The sequence below is a fragment of the Corapipo altera genome, unplaced genomic scaffold (genome assembly GCF_003945725.1).
Source record: "Corapipo altera isolate COAL_440 unplaced genomic scaffold, ASM394572v1 61305, whole genome shotgun sequence".
Classification (NCBI taxonomy): Eukaryota; Metazoa; Chordata; class Aves; order Passeriformes; family Pipridae; genus Corapipo; species Corapipo altera.
The window spans coordinates 4244779-4270399 of NW_020884909.1; the positions used below are offsets into that span (position 1 = coordinate 4244779).

Sequence of the window (25621 nt, forward strand, 5' to 3'; positions counted from 1 at the left end):
CTAAGATCCCACAAAACCACTTGTGTAAAGATCTATAGACTTATCTAACATTCCCTCCCCCCTCATGCAGCTGTCTGCTGAGACGAACTTGGAAAGACCTGATTTCATGGACAGATTGTGCATTTTATTTTACTTCTCAACCAGTTATCTTACAAGGTTATTTGCCTAGGTGCATCTCTCCTAATTAGTGACACAGATTAAAAAAAAAAAAAATTTTGTCAATAGCTGGCAAAATTTGTATGACGAAGTCCTGTGTCAGTACAAGAGTCTAGCAATTACTAAAGCAACACTTTGTAAGACTGGAGTTGGTGGGGACAGGCACTCATTTGTCTCTCATGTAGTGGCGTTCTGAATTTCATGAGGAGCAGTGCTGTTCTGGAGGCAGTCTCTACCTTTTGTGTAAGACAGACAATTGAAGCTTATTACTTATTAACTTATTAATTAACCTAGCATTTTTACCTCTTTGATGAAGGCACTAATGAGTTTTTAACTCTCTAAGAAGCTGTATTCTCTCAGTGAACATGCAGTATTTTTTTTTCGCCTGAATAAAAGATTTAAAAAATAAAAGGCCACACTTACATGGTTATAGTACATCTTTTTAAAATTGAAACTGAAAAACATTTACATTGCCAGATACACTTTTTTTTTTTTTTTTTTTTTTTACTTCTGCAACCATGAGAGTTCAACATCTAAAACAGAGAAGGGAGTCTCATTTCACCGACAGTCATAAGGGTTGGTGGTATCCTGTTTTGTTGAGTCAGTAACACCTTCCAAAACCCCTGTTGCAAAAGGCAAACAAATTAAATTACATGAAAAAGTGGGATAGTCTTGTTTATCTTAGAAGTGAGGAAACTGAGGCAGAAGGAAGGTGTGTGAAGTGTGCTGAGAGCAGACGCGTTTTTGTGTGAGCAAGAGCTTCTGTATGTTGTGTCCATGAACATGTGGTACCAGGGATTGTTGTGCATACACTTAATATGATGTTTAGTGGAGAACTCAGTAAAAGTCTGTGAAGAAAAAAACAGAGGATCAAAATGCTGAAATAAACCTCCTACATCAGAGAATTCCTTTTGTTGACTTGGTTTCAAGTAATCAAATAACTAGCTTGCTTACATTTTTATCCAAGGAAATAAAAAATTTAAACTCTTATTGCATTTAGATATCTTGGCATAAATGCACCCTACTGCATTTAAGTAACTTTGGCCAGTTGCTGTGGTTCATTCTTAATGATTATTGGTAAAAGGAAGGGACAGACAACACAGCCTAAATGGCAAAAGCTTAACAGCATTTCTTGAACAGTGTCGTGGAAAGTTAATATCAGCCAGAATTGTAAAGGCACAAATGAAAGTCTGTTTTCAGATTAAAGCAGAAAGTATAGGAGAAAAGTAGGCATGCCACAACTAGAAGAAAACCTAACAATTGTTCTAAAATAACTGAGTCTAACATCTTCTCTTGTTCAAAGGGATTTATTAGAAAATAGGAAAATATACAGTTTGAGAATAACTGAATCATGGAGTCCTTGTGATTTACAGTTGTAGCACATGTATGGAGAAAATTCGTGTTTTTCAAATTGATATCAGTGAACAGAAAGTTCCTGTGATGGTTGTTTGAAATAATTTGGGGATGGGAAAAAAGCAAATTTGGCAAGGCATTTTTATTGTAATGGCAATTCCAACTTGCACCATCACCAAGATGGAGTTCAAGTACTTGACCTTACTAGATTTCCATTGGTCATTATTCCATGTGCTGTTGTTCACTCAGCAAGCTTTTCAAGTCTTTTTGTGGAGAACAAGCGTTCATGCTTGGGAAGATGTCAAAATCTTTGTAGACACAGGAGCAGGTATTTGGTCTGAAAGAGGAGACTGAGCAGTGGAGAGCATCTCTGGGACCAGAAATCCAAAATGTCATCCAGACACTCAACCTGCTGCTGTAGAAAGAATGAAGCACCTGCATGAGGAGTTTGGAGTAGTAGCGTTGAATATGAGTAGGGTGGCTGTGAAGGTACTGGCTTGCCTGGAAGAAAGAGCTTGCTCACAATAATTGTTTGTAGGTTTTGGTGTTTTTTAATTTTATTTTTACAGGAGGAACTGTACATCTTTAATGAAAGCAGCGGGACAGTTTCTTTGCTCAAGGTGGGATTTTGCATAGTGCTGCTGACAGGAATGCTACACCCTACCAGGACATCTTATCTGCAATTTCCCCCCCCCGCCCATCCTTTTTTTGTTTTGTTCTTTTTTTTTTTATGTGGTTGTAGAATGTAGAGGCTGATGCTGACTACGAGGTAATCCTACAAATAGTGTAATGCCCATCTTCAGGTGTTGTAAAATGGCCCAATTCTGTTGTAGTCAATGAGGTAACAGCATTGATGTTATTAAACAAGAGTTAAATTTAGCATCTCTTACACTCATCAGATGACGTTTCTAGTTCCTGAAGATGTTTTAGATTAGAAAATCTGTGTTTGGGCAAACTGGCCTCCCCTTGAAGCAATGCAGTTGTTGTAAATAACAGCATTCCTCTTGCCCCTGATCAAGATACAGGAAGTTATTTAATCTTGAACTTTTGCATGGTTTTGCAATTGCTTATTACTGGATTTCAAGATACCTGTTTTTTTTTCCCCCTATTAATATTTAGTTAAGAGAAGCCTGAGTGCTGTTGTTTCAATTACTTGATTATAGTTTGTAGCAATTCATTATTTGCCTTTTTTTTCAGGGTGAATCAGAAAGGTGGGGTAGTTTAGGTTACTAAAAGGCTATAGGTTCTTTTTGACACTTAAGGCAAACTGATCAAAATGAAAGAAAATATAAAAATTTTACTTTGTACCTCTGACCTGTGCTGTCTTGGTAGCTATGTTAATGGATGTGTATATTTTTATGTATATAGAATGCAGTGCAGTCTGCTCTGAAGTTTGTTAATTTTCTTTTGCCTAGATATCTTTTTTCCTGGCTTAGTTTAGTAGTGTATTGTTCTATGCCTGTTGCTAGGTCTTGATTTTGCTTTTTATCTTACTGAAGTATCATTGGAACTTTCTGCCTTAAGTCTGTTTTAACTTAGAGCAGTTTGCTTATCTTCAGGTTTATCTTCCTGCTTTTACTGAGGGAGGGCTTTCTGAGAGTGCTGAAGCCATCAGATAAAGAACCCAGCCAATGGTCATGTGTGGGGCTATTCTTGACAGACTGGATTTGCAGTGGTGGTCAGCCTGAAGAGGCTGATGTTCAGTTGCAAGATGAACTGATGACCAAATCTAATAGGGAAAGGAATGACAGAAAATTAAAACAATAGAGAGCATTAGTTAGTTTGCACACCAAACAGGAAAATGAAGTGGAAATAGGCACCATTTGGGGATAATTAGAGTTGGAAGGGACCTCAGTTCCTCATGGAGTCCAGGCCCTGCTCAAAGTGGGGCTGGCATTGCTATGACTACTCTGCCTTTTAAGATAAACCCCCAAAGGATAAACAGATTACACCAAAACATTTTTCATTTCTTTCAGCAGTACTGCTTTATATTTCCTTTTTTTCTGACCCTGTAAGAATCATATGTTGAATTCAAAAGAGTATGAGTAAAGTTCCTGCCTGTAATGCTTGATTTTATGTGGACTGACTTGATAGCCTGAGGTTGCCATCAACACTTTAATTTCTCTCTGTGCATAATAGGAATGATACTGAGTCAGTGGGGAGTTGATCATCATCATTGTTTAATGTTTTGAAGATGAGGCTATATACTGTAATTACTGATAATACCTGACCTAATTCCTTTAACAGGCAATGGATCATTTTGTGATTCCTTTTATTTGCATTGTATACTTTAACTACATTTGAGAAACAGTTGTTAAAGTGTTGTCCAGCCTCAAGAACACTTGTTCTGTTTAAACCACTACTCTTCTTAATTGCCTGCAGGATCTTCATTAGCTGTAGGATCTAAGCTGCCATTTTATTTTCCTAAAATAGTTTGGGTAAATGTCCTCCTAGCCCCTCTGTTTCTTTGAAAGGTTGACAAGTTTGAAAATGTTTTCAGGTTTATTACTCCTCAGCCTTTCAGAAGAGTTTTCTTCTCCCCTCATTCTGTTATCAGCAGACAGTGTGTAAAGTTGTGCAGTTCAGAGTGTAAGAACAAAAGAGAGTAATGAGTCCTTTGCATTCTATTAAATATGTGGTGTTATAATTCGTGTTGCATTTGGCAAATTTGGGAAACATTTATGGGTGTAAGCAGTGGATAAATTTGGCCAAAATTTTCTAACTTGGATATTTGAAATTGTCTGTGAAAATTAAGTGACTCCAGAATTACAGAGTATCTGCAACTTCCTTTGGAAAAAGCATACGCTTTTTAAATGTTGAAGTATTTTTTATGGCTTTTACTCTCATCGTGACGCACCATGTACAAGAAGAATATTTTTGGTAGAGGAGTCTACTCTGCGTAGAAGTCAGCATTCCTATTCTCCCACCAGAAAGATGGCTCTGTTCCAGTACGCTGTTGTACTGTGACAAGCACATAAATTAAACACAAAACAATTTCTTTTTCTTGTGTATTTACAGTATCGCTCTTTTGATAATGATTTTGCATCTAGTTTTGGGACCTGAATTTTAGCCTTGACTATACAGGCTCATTTGGAAACCTGTCTTGCTGATTCTTGGCCAGTTAATAGTTCCAAGTGGATGCAATTTAATAACCCTTGTCCTGTTTTGATTTGCCTCCCACACCATCTGGTCTATGTCTTTCTCCTGGTCTTTTTTTTTTTTTTCCCTCTGTCCTAAAGGATAGTGTTTTTTCAATAATTCAGACTTTTGAACGTGTCATCTGAAAACGTAACTTGCTCTGAAATTTCCCTGTGCAATGTGTCTTTCCAGAAAGAAGGCTTTCTGTACATGGAGGGAAAAGAACGTGAACAGGAACCTGTGGACGGGTTGGAATGGCAGGAATGTAGTGCACAGTAAAGATGTCTGTTTCTTCACACTGAAATATTATTTAAACACATTTCAAGAGTAAAATTATTTCGTGGCTCCGAGGTCTCCTGGATACCTCTCTGTATTTCTCTACAGGCCTCCACAACACATTCTATTACTGGAGAGTGGCAAGAGATGTCAGAAATACAAAATTACTCATCCTTTGCTGAGATGAAGGTTAAGTTCTGTGATGCATCTCATAGTCTATTAACTGGCCTTATTTATATTTGATTTGGTAAAAATAACCTAGAGTGATGCTACTTGAGCTTTGCTCTGTTTGTCACGATGTTTGAAAAATACTGGGTGAAAAGTTTGTCCATGTCGTGTGGAGGTGCAAATTTCTTAACAACCTTGTTTCAAATTTTGGAGGGTCATTTGCCTGCATGACCTGCATGCTTGTCCTTTAGCCTTCCTCTGTGTTTTACACAAGTTGTTTTAGCCAGAGTTCAGGTTATTTCTGATTTTTGCCTGGTTTCACCAACCTGTTGGTTGCCCCAGCAGATGCCTTCTGAACACCCCTTTAGATCATCTTCAGGTCTGTGTTTCAACACTGTGACACAAACTCTCAGGTTATACTTTCCAGCCTTGCTCCTCTTGTCTTAGAGGAGGAGCTGGCTGTTCAGCAGTGAGATGCCCCCTGCCCTTTGTCAGATATCCTGATGTTCACGAGCTAAATTTTCAAGCATGGCTTAGTATTTTCTTCCCTGGTAACAATCCTTGGTGCTGTATGTGTTTCAGAGTTAGATATGAAGATGTATTTCCTTGTTCCAATGCTGCTCATGTGATGGCAGATAGGTGATCTTGGGGCAGAAAGTGAATGTGTACGTACAGTCTCCGTTTTGCCTGGCAGAACTGGTCTGATAACATTTTGATACAGTCCTCTCTACTCTCCCTCACCTCCCCCTTATGCAGCAGCCTGGTTTCCCTTATCAAAAGTCAGCTTTTAGGTCTGCCAGACTAATGCTGGTCTCTCTTCAACCAGCTTGTGTGAGATAAAGGCTTGGCTTCCACTTCTGCTTCAGTGAAGTCAGCTTATCCCAAAACATGGATCTGTAGATGCCCAGATCTACACCTGGACTTGTGGCATTTCAGTTATTTTACTGGGACATAGCACAAATTGTTTTGCCCTTTGAATAAGTTTTGCCTTTTCATGAATTTTTGGCATGTTACTGATAATAAAAAGATTTAACTATGCAAGCTTTCATGTATGTCTGTCCTGTACTTTTATCAATTCTGTTCTATGTGCAATCTCTAGTAGATACCATGCTTTTATCCAAAAGAAAAAACCAAACCCTACATAACCACTGGAATTCTTAAAAGTCTGTTTGTATTACTCATTGTTTCCTACCATTTTCTGCTGTACCAAGGGTGATAATTTCAGCTTGGTTAGGAAAAGAATCCTAGTATATATTTCTAAAAAGAGGTTTACAAGTTGATTTGTCCTGATAGATTTCAACAACTAGTCCATCTCTAAGAAAAGGAGTGTGTTTGTCTTGTTTTGTTCTGGGTTTGGTTCTTGCTTTGGTTTGGTTTTTTCTTTCTTTTCGTTTTGAAGTGTGAGTTAGGATCTTGCTCTCTTTTTCTTTCTGGTGATTTTTACACATCTGCTTTTCAGAACAATGATTTGATTGACATTTAGTCCATATATGTGACCTCTGGAAAGAATCTGAGATTCTTTTTCCCTAGTTTTGTCAGTGCTTTGTTTCTCTCAAGTGTGTTGTAAATGTTTAACTTGAAGTGTATGGGCAGAGTGTGTCCTTGCAAAACGGCATTTCAGGAGAATCTCTGTTCCAAAAGGCCTTATAGTCTCATCTTAATTTTGACTTCCCACTTTCCAAAAGTGAAAATGGACCATAGCCTAGTTAAGGTTATCTGAATTTTCAACAGTGCAAATTACTTTGATGCCTTTTTCTTTTGCATTGCTGTCTTCAGTGGTGATCTGTTGCACGTTGCAGGTAAATGAATTTCAGGACATCCCTGTTCATTCTGGTCTTTCACATGCATCCCAGTGTGTTTTGATTCTATGTCAGGATGTGCACTGGTCCTGTATATTTTGTTTCCCTTTGGAAAGGTTCTTGGACAGGGAAGAAATGAGGATGTACGTGGGATTCTGTGCTCTGGTTACTCAGGGTGCTCCAAGCTTCAAGGTGTTCTGCAGAGCATTCATCCCCCAGGACACAGAGGGGAGATCACGTCTCCCTCCTGTGAATCAGGGGGCTGGGGCATTTATGCTGCTACCATGGGCTGCACAAACATTTTAGGACCCAGCTAAAATAGAGACATGCAGGATATCCATGTGTGACTGTGGCACTATGTTTATCCTGGTATGTGTGGATGGAGCTCCTGTAGCACTGGCTCGTCTTCAGAGCTGGGAAGGAAAGGGAAGTAAGTGAGCAAAGGAGCCTTTGATGTTATACTCTGATTTTAAAACCAGCTGTTTTTTCTGTTCCATGAACTCCATTAGAAAAAGCTTTATTGACCATTTACAAATGCTCCATTTTCCACCACCTTACCCCACCCTAATTATTACAAAAGAATCAATACCTGAAAGACACTTAGCAACAGAGTCACTGCCAGGTTTTTATCACCTTGATAATCAGATTTCTTCAATCCTAGTGAACTCCCAGGTCTAATTTGTAATTTCAGCGCAGTACATTATGTAGCAATAGATCAAGTTACCCACCACCTGGACAGCGAGGCATTCTGAAGAGAAGATTCATTTTGTGACTTCTGAAGAACTTGGTTTACCGGGGTGTGCAGTACTCTGCAGAAAACAGAATGTGTCCCTGTGGTGTTTCTGTGGTGAAGTGCTGATTCTGCTCCTCAGAGACTGTCAGGCTGTCCTGTTAGTAGCGCGGGAGATGGAAGAGTGCCCTTCGCTCTTGTTTGACAGGCCATCATTTGAGGCTGGGAGTTTTGCCAGCTAGTGACCTAGTGTATCCAGTTTCTAATCTGGGAGAAATGTTATTGAGAAGGTGGTGGCCTGACAACTCTGGCATTTCCTGGGGTTCTCAGATTACTGTGAGACCATGTGATTGGTTTTTCAGCCTGAGTTTTGCTTGGGTCGAACCATTTGTGTTACTTGCTCTGTTGGGAGATCACCTGCAATCTTAAGACTGATTTTTTTTTTTTACTTTATTTTATTTTATTTGTTACTTATCAGTTATTAGTTTTGTTCTTGACGTTTCGGGGAACAAGGGAGGGTTTATGTGTAGATGCTTAGTACTCTGTCTTATAAAGAAAACCTCAGAGGAAAACATTTAGCACTGCTTGCCTTCTGGAAGCTCAACTACCAGAATTTTATCAGACTTTTCTTTTACTTTTGTCATAAATATTATTTTGGATTGAGTAGTACATGTACTGAGCTAGATGTTTTTGAAGCATGAGATTCTTCCATCATTTCTTGGAACACTGCTGATGAGGTTGATATGGTCATGAGGGATTAAAGTAGATCAGTGTTTCTCTAAGATTAGGTCTAAATGAATCCAGTTGGGTTTCTTTCCTGAGGATGACTTGAAAATGGGAAAAAAGAATGTAGGTTGCCATTTGTCAAGTAAACTTAAGGCATGGTTGTGTCATGGGATTCCTCTGGGATCTTCTGAAGGTCTGCCTAAACCTTCAGATAATGAGCATCACCTTGCTTTCAAAACAAGCAACAAAACAAGGAAAAAGCTTGCTGTCAAAATATGGAAGTAAAGTTTTATCTTCAAGACTGATGTTTGGAGTTGATGATGATTCAAGCTGACTGCCAGAGGCTAGACTCTACTCCTGGGATTTAAATATGTTACAGGAAAGTTCATAAGCTGCCTATTGCACTCCTGACTGTATTACAGAAGGTGTTTAACAGAGCAACAAAATATTTTTTAACTTAATGTAGGTAGCTTTTCTCATTTTTGTACCCATGATCACTGTCTACTGTATGTAAACTTTCATTTCTTTCATATTTTACATTTTGATATATTAAAAATTTTGTTATTCTGCTTTGAAGGTGCTTTAATCTGAATTTTTAGCAAGTTTTGTGTAGTTCAGAGCAAATATAATGCAGCTTTTATTCTTGCTTTTATTTAGGGTTTCATGTAAACCCTGTAGTGAAAGTGAGCATAAATTAGCTCAAGAAAATTATACATCTAAATTGCTTGGCTGGTCCTGCTGATTAAGGTCAAACATCAGGCTTGGAATTTTGATAATTTATCTGAACAAGAGCCATAAGGTTTATCTTTAACCTGAGTGGAAGAATGTTATCTTTGACAACAAAGCAAACAAAGTATTAAACATTTTCCTAAACTAAAGAATAGAAATGTGCCTTGATCTGTTTTTGTAATTAAACGAAAAAAAAAAAATTAACCCCTTTTTCTTAGGTTCCTAAGCATTTACAGTTGCTTAACAGTATTGGCAGTCGGATTGTTTTTATTGACTTCTCAAGTCAAAGAGCACTTACAATTCCTTTTGCTTTCTTAGGGATAACCCATAACGTGCCAGTTAGTGGTGGAAAGACTGTAATCAAAAGATATTTCCGTTGGGCACCAGAATAAAGTTCGGCTTGCCAAACATCACAGTTACTTTGTCTTGGAAAACGTTGCAAGTAACGCTGCAGGTGTAAGGAATGGCGAGCCATGTCTTCTGTTCCTGAGCAGACCTTGGATAGAAGGACTGCGTGAGGCAGCGGGCGTGTCCTGGTCTGACCACGCTGGCTGACGTGCTGACTCAGAAGTTGCTTTGCTTGTTCAGAGAGTGTCCAATGAGTGCAAATGAAGTACCAACTTCACTGGCTTGCCATCCTGTCTCCAGGAGGGTAGAAGACCTGTAGGAAGGATACGCGCAACTCAAGAACAGGAGATGCTTATTTCAGTCCCCCCGTTGCCTGTAGCAGGTTTCTGCCTCACCTGTCAACGGTGTGTGGGGACAGTTTTATCTGTCTGTTGCATTATTCATAAAATGTACGTGTTTGTTCCTTTGGCTAATGCACTTTATCTTTTGCTGCTGTAGCAACATACAGCCCCAGGTATATTAGCCACATGCTTTAAGGACTTGAGGCTCTAGAGCCTTCGAAAAAAGATTTCGTTTTCTCTTGTGTTTCACATATTTTTTTGTTGGAAGAACACAGCTCAAAATGCAGATGTATAAGAGATATTTAATTTATTGATTTGTACAGATTCTTAGGGGAATTATTAAATTTCTTATCCGGTCTCTGCATCGCAGGGGGAAGATGTTGTATAAGTGTTAGCATGAGTAGATTTTTTGTAAACACAAAAGTATTCATGAACATGGCTTCCCAGGTGGATTAAGACCTTGTGAATAAACCCATATTTTAAAATTACTGTTATGCAGCAATAGAATTATGGATGTGTTGTTTGTAAAAATCAGAACTTTTGTGGAAATTTGATGTCCAGTATAACCATAAAGGTATTCTGGTGTAGAGAAAAATAGGATTAATATCACAATGTGTATTCATGTTTGGGAGCACCCGTTGCACTTTGCAGTGCTCTGTAAAATGCCTCATTCCCAAGCAGCCATGCAACCAGTTCCTCTCTTCTTGAGCTGCCAGCCTGTGGCCTGCTGAAGGTATGAGTTGTTTATGTGCTCCAAACTCCAGTTCTTTTGTGGAATAATGCCCAGGATCACAACAGAGTGTGTTCCTATACAAGTTCATAGAGAACTAATAAACTTAATTCCATTGTGCTTGGTTTGCTGTGTTTTGGCATTTACTTGTTTGCTTGTTTCCCTCCCCACCCCTTCCCCCCCCAGCCTCCAAGTCTTGGGCTGTTCTGACTTTGATCAGGTTATTTTCAAAATCTCTTTCTTAGTCTTTCTCTGAGTCTTCTGACTGTTGTGATGTATGTTTACCAACGTGACTGTGTCTACACTGAGTATGAAACAGCACAACATGGTTAAATTAGAACTGGTGGCTGCTGTCTCTTCTGCAGTGGAACAGATTTCCAGAAAGAGAGGAGGAGATGACTGAAGAGGACATTTCTGTTCCTTAGGAGAACTCTGTATAAAAAACAGATGTATAGTCAGTATTCTCCTCCAGAAAAGACAGCTGTAACATGAAGTTAAAGTTTCATCTTCAGGGTTTCAGCATGGAGGATGAAAAGCAGAATGCAAAAATTTCACATAATTTAATATTTTGCTAAAGCTACTGGTACTTCATCTAAAGTTAGAGGAAGAGTGACTCATTTTAATGGATTTTGGATCAAAACCATTGGTCTAGGAAACTTATACATAATTCTAAGTACTCTTACTCTCTGAAATGGATTCTTTTTCTTCTCTCTCTTTTTTTTTTTTTTTTTTTTTTTTTGGGAGAAGCCTTTCTCTCTGAAGCGGACGTGCCTCTGCATAGCTAGTCACCACCCCTGGAGGTATTTAAAAGACGTAGATGTAGCACTTAGGGACATAGTTTAGTGGTGGTCTTGGCAGTGCTGGCTTAACAGTTGGACTCAACAATCTTAAAAGTCTTTTCCTACCTTAGTGATTCAGTGATTCTGTTACTTTTTAGCATTACTAGCAAAATATATGTGTATCTTTTGGTTTGCCAGTTTTTGTGGTACTGGAAAATTATCTCTCTGCCTTCTACCATTGCACTGGTGGCATTGAGCTGAGTTTTCAAATGGTGATACTTATAGCAAAAGTAATATTTAGACTTAGGTTTTATCTTTTTTTTTTTTTTTTGTAATAATTTTTGTTCCATACCACGTAAGAGTTGATGATCCTGAAAAATAATTGATCCTGGAACACAGGCTTAGGCATTTTAAAAACGGTGAGGATTTCAACAGCAAGCTATAGCAACTGATTAGGCAGAATAAAGCTTCGTTTTTCAGACGGTTTGGCCAAAATTCAGGTTGAGTGAGAGCAGTATTTCTGAACTAAACCAGAATTCTGCTTATGCATTAGTTATTCAACCTCTAATTTAACCCTTACAGAAGCCTGGAGTCTTGCTTTGTAGCTAAAGGTATGTTTTGAAAAGAAGTATGTTACCCAAAGGAAAGAAGTTATGGAGAGAAATGATGTGTAGTAGAGAACAACTGCGGTTGCTGGGGCTGGGCCAAGTTAAAAGTAGATGCATGTCAAGACTGATTAAAGAATTCCTTATTGTAGGAGTATGGTATTTTAGGATGATAATGGAAAGATGGGAAACTCATGAAAATAATGCATTTGGGCAGAGCATTGTTTTGGTTTAATCAATTCTAAGTCTTATAGAAAAACAGAATCGCAGAGGGATTAAAATATCAGGTTTTTTCCAAAAAGACATGCTTTCAAGCTAATATGATTTAAATTCAAACTACCTTAAAATAATATGTAATAGTATTTATTTGCCTCTTCCACGAAAATAGCATGGTAGTGGAGATGATGGGGATGGATGCGGGAAATCTGGGAACCATCTGAAAGTAGATGTTAAATTTTTTTGTAATAATCAAGGAAGAATAGATAAACATCCTAGGAAGAGCATATATTTCTGAGTAAATAAGAACACTATGAAAAACAACAAAACAAAAAATAAATTGGTATCTCTTAACTGCATTTGGAATATTGTCTTAGTAGCTAAGACAGTCAGTGTATTCAGTGCTGTCAAGTTTGGTGCTTTCAGAAGTCATTCAAATGTTCATGTCAGCCCATGTAATTTCTCTTTCTATGTCTGTGTACTTTGAAGACTGAGTGCTCCATGCCTGTGCCTCTGTAACAGAACAACTTACTGCATTCACTCATTTCCTGCATTCTGGTTTTTTTTTCCTTCCAAAAGTGTCTGAGTGAATCCAAGATCTAAATGCAACTTTCTGCTTGTGATCACTTGGAAAAATGTTTTGCAAATAACAACCCCTTGGTGTTTCTTCTCCTTGTAATTTTGCAGGTTTCAGAAGGAAATTATATTTGTCATACAAGGACTTAGACAAGGACTAGGGGAATAAAACCCCCTAGCTGTATAAATCCACATGTATATTCATTTTATGAGGTAGGCAGTCCTTGGTATTTCGTGGGGTTGCAGTGTCGATAATTTTGAGCTCTGCACCTACGTTTCCATGTTGAGAGGAAATGCTGGCAGTTTCAGAAGCTGTTGCTGACAGCTGTGCACCAGGCACAGTTACTGCTCACTGGTGATGTGTGGCCAAAAGCTCTTGTTCTTTTTCCACGAGGAGCGATTGTAGCGTTTCCAAGAACAGCAACTGCTCTTGGAGAACGGCTGGCACATTCTCCCTGGGAGTATCTTAAAGGCTGCTCAGATATCTTTTTCAGATAATTCATCAGGTGATACCACTGAAATACAGAGCTGCTTGTTTAATGGATCAACAAACAAGGCAGGCTGATGCACTACAACTTGCAAATTGCAGGGCCAGCCAAACACAGCTCTGTGCAAAGCTTGCAGTGAGCAGTACTGAAAGGAGGTTTCTTCAAAACCTGTTTTACTCCAAATATTAGAGGGGGAAGAGTGATGGGAAGAGAGCAATTTCAGGAACACTTGTGCTTTATTTCAATAACAATGTAAAATTAGAAGCAAGTCTGCAGGGGCTGCAGCACTGTTAGCATTATTTCTCAGACCCACTTGAATGTTGGAGTCCATATTTCTTTAACAAGGAATTTCACATCTCCTTTTTAAATTAATATGGCTGCTCCTGTGATCTTGGAAACCTCCAGTGAAATTTCCATCATCCACTTAACATCCTACGTTCTGCTTTGAAATATTCCTTTGGCAGAATTTTAAATACAACAGGAAATGGAGTTAGAAGGTGCATTCCTGGAAGACTCTATTACAGCTTGCAAGCTATTTCAGAAAGTTAACTGGATCTGAGAAAAAGGATTTATAAATCTCCTGCAGCCTGCAAGCCATCGTTAGTGTCAACTGAAAAGTGAACAATGCAGTATTCTTGGGAATATGAAGTCTGATCTGGAAACTTAATAGTATACAAATGTCTGTGGTGCACTTTTGTTTTAAATGCTGTCAGAGGTAGAAAGAAAAACATATTTATGATCCTCCATGTGTATGATATTTTTAAAATGTGTTGAAATCTTTTGTTTTATTGAAACTGAGGTCCTGAAGACTTAGATAAATCATGGCATATTAAGATATTTTCTAAAATAAAGCTACCAGCTTGATTTTGAACTCATTTTTTGAAAACAATGCGTGTTGTTTTTTTCATGCAATCTTCATTTGCAGAATTTTTTTTTTTTTGGTGGTGCAAGAGTTTGTTTTAAGCACTTGACAAAAATTGTTTGTTTTCATGATGTTGTAACTTTTTTTTTTTTTTTTTTTAAAGTAGAAATTCTTTCACCACAGAAGCTTCAGTAAGATTTTACAGACAGGGAGTATTTGCAGTTTTGAAATATTTTTATTTTCCTTCATTTTGCAGATTCTTGTTTTCAAACTATCAAGCTGCTTCCATCTAACCGTGTCTACCCACCACATTTTTCCATGCACACATGGAAGATCATAAGCACATTTTTACCTCCACAGTGTTCATATTTGGGAAGACATGACAACACAATGCAAATATTTTATCATGGATCATGTATGTAAATCAGTATGTAATAAAATGCTTATAATCATATTGAACTAACCGTTAAAACATTGATTGGAAGACTAAGAAAGGATTTAAAAAAATTACAAGACCAAAAGATCACGTGGCAAATGGCAGATATTGAAACTCTTTCAGGGAAAAGAAAATATGCAGAGTAGTGGTAAAAAAAAGCCCCATCACATGAGAAGTGAGTATTATAGAAAAATACCATACTATTCAAAAATAAGAAAAGTTAAACTCACTTAGTGACACATCTACACACAGAGAAACTCTGAATGTTAATGAGGATTCTAGCCCTGACTTTAACTCTGAATATACCTATGCTCATACTGACTGCCTGCCAGTCTGACAGCTGAAATTGGGAAGTCAAGCAGAAGGAGCACAGAAGAAAGCAGTGGAACAATGTTTTAGAACAGTTTCATGAAGTCATTTGAAGGATCAATAAGGCTCTTGTGATTCTGTCACTTTTAAATAGCACCATGAACACAGGTTTAGATGAATGGTTTGTACAGAACCTTTCTTTTTAGTTTTTTTATTTTGTTCACCTGATGTAGTTTTGTAATTTATGGTACAGGGGGTCTGCTTTCATAACAGAGGATAAAACTGGGAGTATATTCATGTGTGAAGATGTGCTTGTGATCCTTTTCTTATTAAAGAATTAATACATTTATACCCCAGTATGAATTAATGACTTTCAAACACAACACTAGGTCAGATAAGTTGGCTTTGAGTTCTTACTGCGGATTGTCTGTTTCTTTCATTCCCCACCCCTCCAGCCCTTCTTCTATGTTTTATATGAACATTTCTTCCTGAACACCTGTGGACTAAGAACCATAAATACCAAAAGCTTGCTTATCTGATTTGATTGCCACAGAGTTGATCATTCTTGCACCTAGTGAGAATCAAACAAACTTTTGGTAGTTTGTGGTGTGTGGTTTGTGGGCATTGGCTTTTTTTGTTTTTATTCCCCTCCAACCCAGGAGAGCAGCTCAGTCTTGAAGTGCTAAGAGCTCCAAAGAGCTGGAGCCTACAGCACTTGCTTCAAACCCGTTTTCTTTTCAGGTTGAGAGAAACCTTGACTTGCAGCTGTAAAACGCTGAATGGGTTGAGTTTGACCACGAATTAACCACACATGTCTGAAGGTACACAAAGCACTTTTGGGAGGCTGGTTGTGAGGGAAGGTTGTCTTCCACCTTCTGTCTTCCCACAGCCACATCCCTTTCTGTTCCATGACGTTGGTTTCCCAGCAAAGCTGTAAACATTACTTTCTGCTGTGACAGAAACAGAGCATCCAGCTGGGTGAGCAGTAAGCTGTACAGCTCAACACACGTAGCTGGCACTGTGATGATGTCACACAGACAAAAACTTACTTTTGTGTGTTTCTCCTAGGATAATAACTTGAACTCCCAATTTCACACTTCTTTGTAGCTTTTGTAAGCTATGGGAAGCCGACTTGGTTCGTGGTAGCCTGTGGGTTTGCAGGCAGTAGTTGTAAACTTACTAAGACAATAGTTGATAACTGTTATCACAGTTGTGAATTTGGGAAAAAAGTACTATATTTGTTTTTTGCAGTATTATCTTTGCAATGATAAGGGTGTGATTTTGCAAGCAGAAGATGGAGGGAGAAGGAACGGGCAACACGCTTTTTTTAAAATGGAAACACAACATTTTCAACTAAAAAAACCCAAAAAACAAACAAACAAGCAAAAAACAAATGGGAGAAAAAAAACCATAATAAACATCCACACAAAATCACAAAAAAACCCAACAACATTTTCTGGGCCTGGATAGGATATTGGTTAGTCTTCATTTTTTAATTGATGTAAAGAATTTCCAGGACAGAAGATAGGTGTGATTCACTGTTTTAAGAAAGTGAGACCTGTTTTTTTCTCCTTTTTTTTTTGTTACTTTTTTGAATGATGAGTTTATATTTTCCATTGTTGCACTAGGAGTGACTTTTTTTACCCAACCACAGATTTCTAAGTGTGTTCCTCACTGCCAAAAATCAAGGCTTCTTTCTTCTCCAAATGAATTATCAAAGCATTAAAAAAAAAAAAAAAAAGAAAAAAAAAAGGGTTTGGGGGAGCAGCTTTCCTTCCTTCCTTCTAATCCAAAAATTTCTCAACAAATAAGGGTAATAATACGAGATTTAAATGTAATTGTAATATTTCTTCTCCAGTTAACCAAGGAATTGAAAAGGCAGTAGAGAGAAATTTGTATGAAGAAATAGCAAAACAGACTGTTAATACTGGACAGTTCTTTCAGAAACAGTTACAGTCATATGTAAGAAGTAGGTTGGGATAACTAAAAACATTTCCTTCCTGACCACTCTCGAGAATGAATCCTCAGCAACTGCTGGTTCAGACTTTCCAGTTTCAGCCATTGGTTCTTTTTGCTTTAAATCCAGCGTTTCACCTGTCTCTGGCAAACACTCCTTTTTGTGCATCTGGCTCTGCTGTGGTGATGTTTCAAGTACAGACACCCCATTGTTGATTGTTGATAAATCTGTTCATGAATAAGTCTCAGACAGCGGCTTGATCAACTTCTTGACTGTTGTGCCACTGACTTAGCTGCCTGTCTGGTGTTTAGTCTCTAAGCAAAACTGAGAGTTAAGGTAAGGTGGTGAAGTTGTGAAGATCCTGGTCACTCTCACTTGGCAGTTCTTGTTATTTCTGCAGAGTTTCTGCTGAAAGTTTTCTACAGCATTCCCATAAATGGCATTAATCATATCACATGTATGCAATAGCTTCTACTCCATGGGTGGTGGTAAGAGAGGGTGGAATCAGTTTTTCATGTCTTTGATGTGCTAGTCTGCTAATGCTTTGTTAGCCTAGTGAGTTATGAAAGATTATTCACTGATATCTCCTCCCTTCTTCTAGCTGCACTTCTGGGCTCTGTAATATCACTGTTGTGTAAGTAGCCAATATACCAATTTTTTTTTTCTACTGAAAGACTGAAATTAAATAAGGATTGAAGAGCAGGAGTTGGTGCTTTGCATTTTGGACCAAGCATATCCTAAGTACAGTGTTTTCTGTCACGTAATAAATGAAGAAAACGTCCCAAGGAGTTCTGCTCAGCAGGAAAATCTTCATCAGTGATCCCATAATTCAGATTCTCTGAACAGAGGTGCATAAAACTGTTTTATTTTTCTCTGTGATGTCTAGCCCTACACCTCTCTCTTCTTGAAAAATGTTAACTGGTGAAGTATTGTCGCTTTAAAAAATAAACCAAGATTTAGAGTGCTCAGTTGGCTTGTTTTAGGCTTCTATAAACCACTGTGTATAAATGGATAAAAGAGTTTGAGATGGGTTGGTCTGAAAGGATTTTTGGAAATTTAATAGTGCTTAGAGTTTTTTGTAAATCAGAACTAAAATTAGCAAAAAACGTTCTTGTTTAGAATTTTGTATTCTCATTATGCTGTGTTAATTTCTGGGACTAAAGAGGTGTTTCAGTTAAGAGTGTATAAGGTTGTAAAAAGATTTTAGGCAATAAAGTTAAAAGTTTTTCATTCCTAACATTGCATATTCTGGAAAATTTATTCCCATTAAGATGACCTCAGAATTGACCTGCTGCTGCATCAAGTTTCCTTTTGCATTTGTCCCCTGAAAACTTAGCGTTTTTAATGGGCTTTTGTGATAGTTATCACAGCAGAAATGTTATTAGGCTACCTTTTGTGGGCTAACAGTTGTATCCACTGCAGTATTCCTCTGCTTCAGCTTGTGTTACCGTGGATGTAAAATAAATTGCTGGTCAAAAAGTAGCTTGTACACTACATTTGGCATAGTCCAGGCAATGTGGTCACTGGGGGACAAGATATAATGTCTGTAATGTGATTTTAAGTGGCATCTCTGGTCTCATTACTTTAGGAGACAAAATGAAAGTCAATTTGTCAGGGGTGATTTATAGCCTGAGCTCTTTCAAACAGCAATTACTCCAAGGAGCGTGTGGCTGAAGAGCGTGGCAGTGCTGATGATGTGCTGAGGATGCTTTTTGACGTGGCTTGAGGCAGCTGTGCTCTGGTGCATGGTGCTGTGGTTCCCATCAACAATTCCAACTTTTCCTCTTGTTGAGAAGAAATACTTTTACTAGGTTAGGAAAAAAAGACTGTGCACGTCGGTGGAAACTTTGTAGATGCTGTTCAGAATGCAGAGAGCACTTCTTCAATGAACTGTTTACAGACTTAGTACCTCATTACCTTAGCAGATTTTAATTATTTTAGGATTAGGAAGGTAACTAAATGCACTTCTATAACAGAGACTTTCTTCAGTAGAGTTCTTTTACAAAGAGAGCTCTTTTAACATGTTGGGGGAGGGACAACATAAACTGTAATTTAGCTCTGGATGTATTTGAAGTGGTTGTCATATTATATTTTATTCCAGGAAAGGAAAATAGATGGTGATCTATACTTGAAATGATTCAGATTTAGTTGGCATTAACTGAAACTGCCCCAGTGTCTCAAATAATTTAATAGTTATGGTCAGGAACACATTAATATGAATAGGGAGAAGTTTGGACTGCATGGCAGCATAGGAATGTATGTTTGTTTATATATTAAGCTTTCCACATAAACAAAGAATGTTGGTATTTTAAAATGTCTGCTTTCCTGATAAGGAAGCATGCTGATTCTGTTCTTGATTCTGTACAGCATCACACACCCCAAAAGCCCAGCATGTGGATGTTGAATTATTGCAAAGCTGGTATGGTTTATCCTGAATGCTTGTTCTGCAAAAAACACTGGTGTGCTCGAGTAAGTTTGTATAGGAATTTTTAAAAGACTAGATTTATATTAAAGATATTAAAACCCCAAATATATGTTCACACTTTTAAAGTCACTAAATGCCTAATAGGGGAAAAGTAATTACAAGTGTGAAGCATGTAAACCTAAATTGCAATTGTAAAAACCATATTGCAAACATGTACTATGAGAGTAACTATGTAGCAAATTTGATCATGTTGTGTAAATATCCTGGTTGTTAGTTCAGTGTGGTATTTCTTTCACTAAGTTTTGTTCATAAATTTCAAAGATAAGAAGCCTTCTTAAATGAAGTAAGTGTCTGCTGGTGCGTTCAGAGTTTCCACTGAACATAATGCAAGTGAGTCCTCAACATGTTTGGTGGCCACAGATCTGGCTGTTGCTTGGATAAATATTTTCCCCAGCTGCACAAAATATTATGCAGACCAACACCAGTTTTCATTTAAAGTCTGCTCTGTAACTATAGCCAGAGGCAGTTCCACACTGCCTGAAATAATGCACTCCAGACTGGCCAGGAAAAAAACCAAATGAACCAACAAAAGGAAAAAAACCCACCAAAACAAACCCAAAAAACTCCCCAAACCCCCCAAAACTCGCACTAAACCAAAGGATTTATCTTCCTTTTGATATGTGTAATTTGAATGTGCAAATTACATTTTATTCAGAGACATTTTATTCCAAAGACAGTTTATTCACAAATGTCTTTAACTTAAGCAGCCAAAGATGTGTCTTTAACTAATTAACTAAATCTATTTTTTTCACATGGTGAGATAGAAGTCTCAAAAACTCTCTTGCTGCTAGTTGTGCAAAGAAGCCATTAGCTGCAAAACCAGGCACGACCTGAGGGACTCAAAGTGGAAGCTCAATGTGATGATTGGTGGACCTTGCCATTGGTAGCAGCAGTTACTGCTCCTTCCAGGAGGGATGAAGCACTTGTCTGTGCTGCATAAACTGATGCAACCCACTTATTCTACCCACCAAGGTCTGCGTGTCTGATCTTCCCATTCCTCCATATTTAGGGAACTCCCTGTGACTCCTGTAGGTTTTCTAAAGTGGTGAATTTTTGTCCCTGTTGTCTTTCCCCAGCGACCACCCCTTTTGAACTCCAGCAGCTTGGACCACATTCCTACTGTAAACAAAAGAGGATCTGGCAGAAGCTCAGACACCAGTCTGCAGTTTATTGGGGAGCGTGATTTCTGCCGTGGCTTTAGCCTCTGGGTCTGACTGTGGTGCAGCACTAGTGTCATGTGGAGTGGGAACTTGTGGCAGGGCAGCTTCCCAGGGTTAGCTTTGATATGGCCAGCCTCTTTGGGGGTGAGAAGAGAGACTGCAGGTTGTGTTGGCATGACCATTGTTTCACTTGTCGTAAGGGCCAATAGACTGCCTCTGACCTTTTCTGCTCAGAAAGATTCGCTGTCAGAATACAGAATACACCCTATTCATGTTTGCAGTGATTTCCAAACTTAAGCTCAGATTTCTTTCCCTTGCTGTCTCTTCCCTGTTTATAACAAAACTTTTTGCCTGCATACGAAAGACGTCTTAACTCCCTAGGTTGTCACACTGGGATCTCTTCATGTCTTTCTCACACATCATGCCCACCTGTCCCTACTTCTAGGCACCTTGCATGCGGGTCTGCTGGTGCATCCTCTCACTTTGCTCTGCTGAAACCGTGTTCTCCCTCTTCTTCCACTGTTTTCAGTTTTCTAAGACATGAGTCATTTGAGTTATTGCACCCTGAGATTAGCTGAGTTGGCTAGAACATGGTGATACCAACACCAGAGTGATGGGTTTGATCTTCCGTTCGCTTAAGAGTTGGACTCGAAGATCCTTGTGGGTCCCTTCCCACTCAGAATATTCTGTGATAGTCCGTGATAACATTCAGCTCCTTGAGATGATGGGTGGAGGTGAAGTCCTGCTTGAACCTGCTTCGGTGGAGTGAGTTAAAACACAAGCAGTCTATTCACACCTTGAAAAGAAACTGATGGTTGTTTCTGTGTCAGCAGAGACCAGTTCTGCTGCAGCTTAGCTGTGCAAGTGAGTTTTGCTTCCAACAACTAAACTGAGCTAAAACTTCAGTTTACTGTGCCAGTTCTTGGACTTGGCAGTGAGTGGGAATACTCTCAGGATGCTGATCCTAGTCTTCATGTACATCTCCTGTAATGCATGTGTCATTTAGCCAGATTATGAACACGGTATCTTTCCTTCCTGGTATCAGTCCCAAACTCTTAATTTTTTCCCAACTTATTTGCAAATTGAGGTCCTGGTCTTCAGAGTTTCTGAAATAGTATATTACAAGGAATATGTTTTTCTCTGGGAGCAGCTGTGCATATGCCTGTGGTATTGCAGTAAAAGTCAAGATATTTTTAAAACTAAACAGCTGTATTTTAGGCAACCTTGTTAAAAAATAAACACGATTGTGGGTCTCTTTAATTAATTTCTCTAGTGATAGTATTGTAAATCTGAGGAAAAAACAATTTTTCACTTGTCAGTGCTTTAATGGTTTATTATCTGGAGTTGTAATTGAGAGGTCACGTCTAGCTTCTTGCCTCCAAAGTTAACCCCTTTATTTTCCTATGTTTGCTTGAACAGGATTTATGCCTGATTAAGTTACTGTCTTTTATCATAATTAAAGAAAAATGTTGTGGAGGGAGAACTAAAAACTGTGTTCAATGGAAAACAGATTGTTGTGCCTGCAAGGAAACAAAAGAGACCCTGTCACAGAAAGTGCCTTTTTTTTCCCCCGTCAGAATAATCAGCAGTCAGAAAGATTTATCTGCTGTGAGAATGATTCAACTGTCCAGAGCTAAGGGTGTGAGGGGGGAGGAAACATATATGAGCTTTTCAGAAGGGAAGCAACATGCTTCAGAGTTTGCCTGAGATCACAGGAATGGCAGCTTTAGCACCAGTGCTTATAACCTGTATTTGTAAACTATCTTGCCTGTTTGCAGTTCATGCCAAAAATGGATTAGTAGATTTTAACAATATCTCTCTTCAGTACTGTATGTGAATTGCTGTATACAGTGTGCCCTTGATTTATAAAAGGTTTCTTCTTGTGGTGCCTTAGAGTCTCAGTTTAAGCAGTATAGTGTGCTTGCAGAATTTTTTATTTTTGTTTTTTACAGTAATACTCCTGGCAGAGAAAATTCCACCATTGCTGTCAGCTTTCACCTGTTTGAAGTTACTTTTAGGCAGTAGTGCACTGGATAAAAATTTATAAGAGAACCTTAAAAAGTGAAGAGAAACTGTAAACCAATCACTGTTGGATTATTCAGTGTTTCTAGCAGAAGAAAAAAGCATATTACCTTGTGTATTCTGACACTATAGTAGAACTTTTATGGTGGATGACATTTTTTTACATGAACCTAGAAAAATCTTGTGTCCTGCTGTTTTAAAAGTTTGGAATAAGTTTCTAACTTATTTAAAGTTTGAAATAATTTTCATCAAAGAAAAACTGTTTCCAAGTATCAAATCAAGGAAGATTGCAATAGATTATGTATGCTAAAGTCTCTTTGTATGCAGATTTGGCTACATTCTTTGTACTTACACTACATGGAAATTTAAATACAAATAAATAAATCTGTTACACATTTTCTCTCTTTATTTACATCTGGTGTTTGATAGAGATGCATTCTGGTCCAGGGTAGTCTGTATCAGGGCTTTATCAGCTCTTAATGCTGTGAGGACAATTACACAGTATTTCTCAACACAATATGGATTAATTTAACTAATCTAACATTAGAAGTTACAGATTGAGTCCAAGAACATATTGCAAACATTACCTTCTAGAAATTACTATAAGAAATAGTAAGATGTGTTTCTACTTTTGATGGATTGTGGTTGTGGGCTTTCATTTTTGAAACTTCGAAGTACTCGTAGTACAAGGTTAATTGTGAGAACCTCTGTTGATACTTTCCACTTGGTCATTCCCCTTCTCTGTTATAGGTCTCTGATACACCTCTGACAGCAGAAAATTCCGGTTCATAATTCATTCAGAGATCAGAAAAGTTAATCCAAAAAAACTGTGGGTGAGAAACATTATATAATATTTTCTCAATATTTTTGAAACTACATCTTCATCTTCAGAGTAAAGACTCTTGATATATGTGGTCTTTCCTTCCTGTAGCAATAGTAGCAAGTTATTAGTAGTTTATATCCAAATTGTTCCTGAGAGTTTATGTGGCTGAGTCTTGTTTGGATGTAAGATGGACTGATATGGTTGTACATGCAAGGATTTGACAGCTGTTGTTCATCTGCCATCTCATCTCTTGAAAATTTTAATATTGGAGATGATTTTATCTTCTTCAAGCAATGCTTGTAATTCTATCTTCCTCCTGAGCTGATTTTTCTTCCTTCCTTATGGCTCATCTTTCACCTGGCTTCCTGGTGAGGCAGCAATTAAAATATCTGCTATGCTGATGGAGGTGATAGATTTTCTGTCACTATGGCAGCATGTTGCTCATCTTTATTCTTGATTTTTATACAAGGAGAAAGTACTTCAGCCTGATGATTGGATTCCAAGCCAAATTTATGGAGCAGGAAAATAAACTCAGTAGATTGCTTTGGAAATCATTAAGGCAACAACCCTGGAATGCAGTGATGCTTCTTACAGAGTTGCTCAGAGTGGAACCATAATTAATATAAAAATGAGAAGATGTAAGGAAACACATTTAAACTTTTTTTAAAAGTAGGTGAATTGATTTGTTGTTTTTCTTGCTAACTTACTCTTTAAAGATTTACAGATCTGGAGTGTCACTAGATTTTTGTAAGAGTTTTGTCATTAAAGAATACTTTTTTTACCCCCTTCCTATGTACAATTTTAATATCCATACTCAGCTTTCATTAGTGAAGAGAGACAGGTGATAAGTCAACATTAGTTCTCAATTTGACTGAAATATTCAGTGATATCAGTAACACTCTTTTAAAGCTCATCTGTTCTGCATTTAACAGAGAGTTTATGTACTATTTATGAGATCTTAGCTAGGGAGTTGCAATATATATATGTTCACTTCTTATGAATTAATTGAAAAGCAGGTTCCCATCAACATCAAAGGAATTCTGACCCATAGAGGGCTACTCTGATCATATTGAGATATAACTGGTAGTAGTTATTCAGCAATGAAAGATAGTATCTTGCTGGTGATTTTTATCTTGACGTGTTGGAATTAAGGGCTCAGGATTTCTTTTTGATTGTGTTTTCTCAGCCACTGTTGTAATCTGATGCAATAAAATAAGTGAGTTTTGGGAGAAGAAATCTCTTCTGACTTATTTTTGGTTCATCTGTGTAAACACAGATATTGCCTAGGGAAATAAAAAAAGAAAAAGATTGATTCTGTTCTGGGCTGGGTAGGAAGATAACTGGCCTCCTTCTCCTACAGATCAGGATTATTTGACATGGAAATGAGGACAAAATTAGTAATTTGGACTTGTCATAAAATACATGAAAAAAATTGCGACCCACTTAAACCTTTTGCCGAGATGTAAATGAGTTTCTGGTAGGAGTTGGATAGAAAAATAAGTCTTATTCTCTCTTTTCTTCGTCCCATACCCTTTGTTCACTGGTTCCCAGCCTGAAGTGCGCTGATTCCCTTGTGAACAAAGGGTATAAAGTTGTCTTCCTGCCCAAGATGTTCTGCTAGTGGCTTTGGGATGTGTCCACTCTCCCGTGGGCTGTGGGATTCCACAGCTCAGCATAACCCGAAGTCTCAGCCGTTCATCACCGGGGCTGGAAAAACTGTTTGATGTCCTACTCGCTTCACTGGCTCTTTGCTGTAGAGGGGGGAATTGTTTCTGGTGAGACATAGTTGGCTTCAGCCCCTGCCCATCAGAGGGCTGCAGAAGGCAAAGCAAGACAAGCCTGAGTGGTAGAGGTGAGGCACAACTTCAGCACTGATGACCATGTACAGCAGCATTGCTGCCTGACAACAGCAGTTACGTGGTGGTGCATGGTTTTAGAATTAGAGTTTGTCTGAAGAATATGGGGTTTTAAGGTTGGATTTCTTGTTTGTGTTCTTATACTGACATCATTCTTTTATAGTGTAACTAGTGCAGTGGTGGATTGCAGTGGTAAGATTGACGGAGAGATAGACAACAGGTTAGCAAAGGCATACAGTGCCTTCGGAAAGCTTCATAAAAGAGTTTGGCGAAATAAACACCTGAAGAAAAGTACCAAGATCAGTGTTTACAGAGCTGTCTGCTCTCTCACATGGATCTGAATCCTGGGTCATCTACCGCCACCACCTGCGACTCCTCGAACGCTTCCATCAACGCTGCCTCCGTACAATCCTAAACATCCACTGCTCAGATTATGGGACCAATCCATCTGTTCTAGAACAAGCAGCAGTCACAAGCATTGAGGCCATGTTGCTGAGAACACAGCTGTGCTGGGCAGGGCACGTCTCCAGGATGAAGGACCAACCACCCCCTC

General features: G+C 38.3%; 1 protein-coding gene across 2 annotated transcripts in view; it reads left to right on the plus strand.

The window, feature by feature from the left end:
* Nucleotides 1–25621, plus strand: part of ROR2 (receptor tyrosine kinase like orphan receptor 2) — a 144663-nt gene that overhangs the window by 16172 nt on the left and 102870 nt on the right. The window contains exon 1 of one of the 2 annotated variants that reach the window (XM_027653174.1): nucleotides 10504–10563. The exons of the other annotated variant lie outside the window; for it this stretch is intronic. The gene's annotated coding sequence lies outside the window, so the exon portion shown is untranslated. Of the gene's footprint in view, nucleotides 1–10503; nucleotides 10564–25621 lie in introns of those variants that run through there. 2 annotated transcript variants of the gene reach the window in all.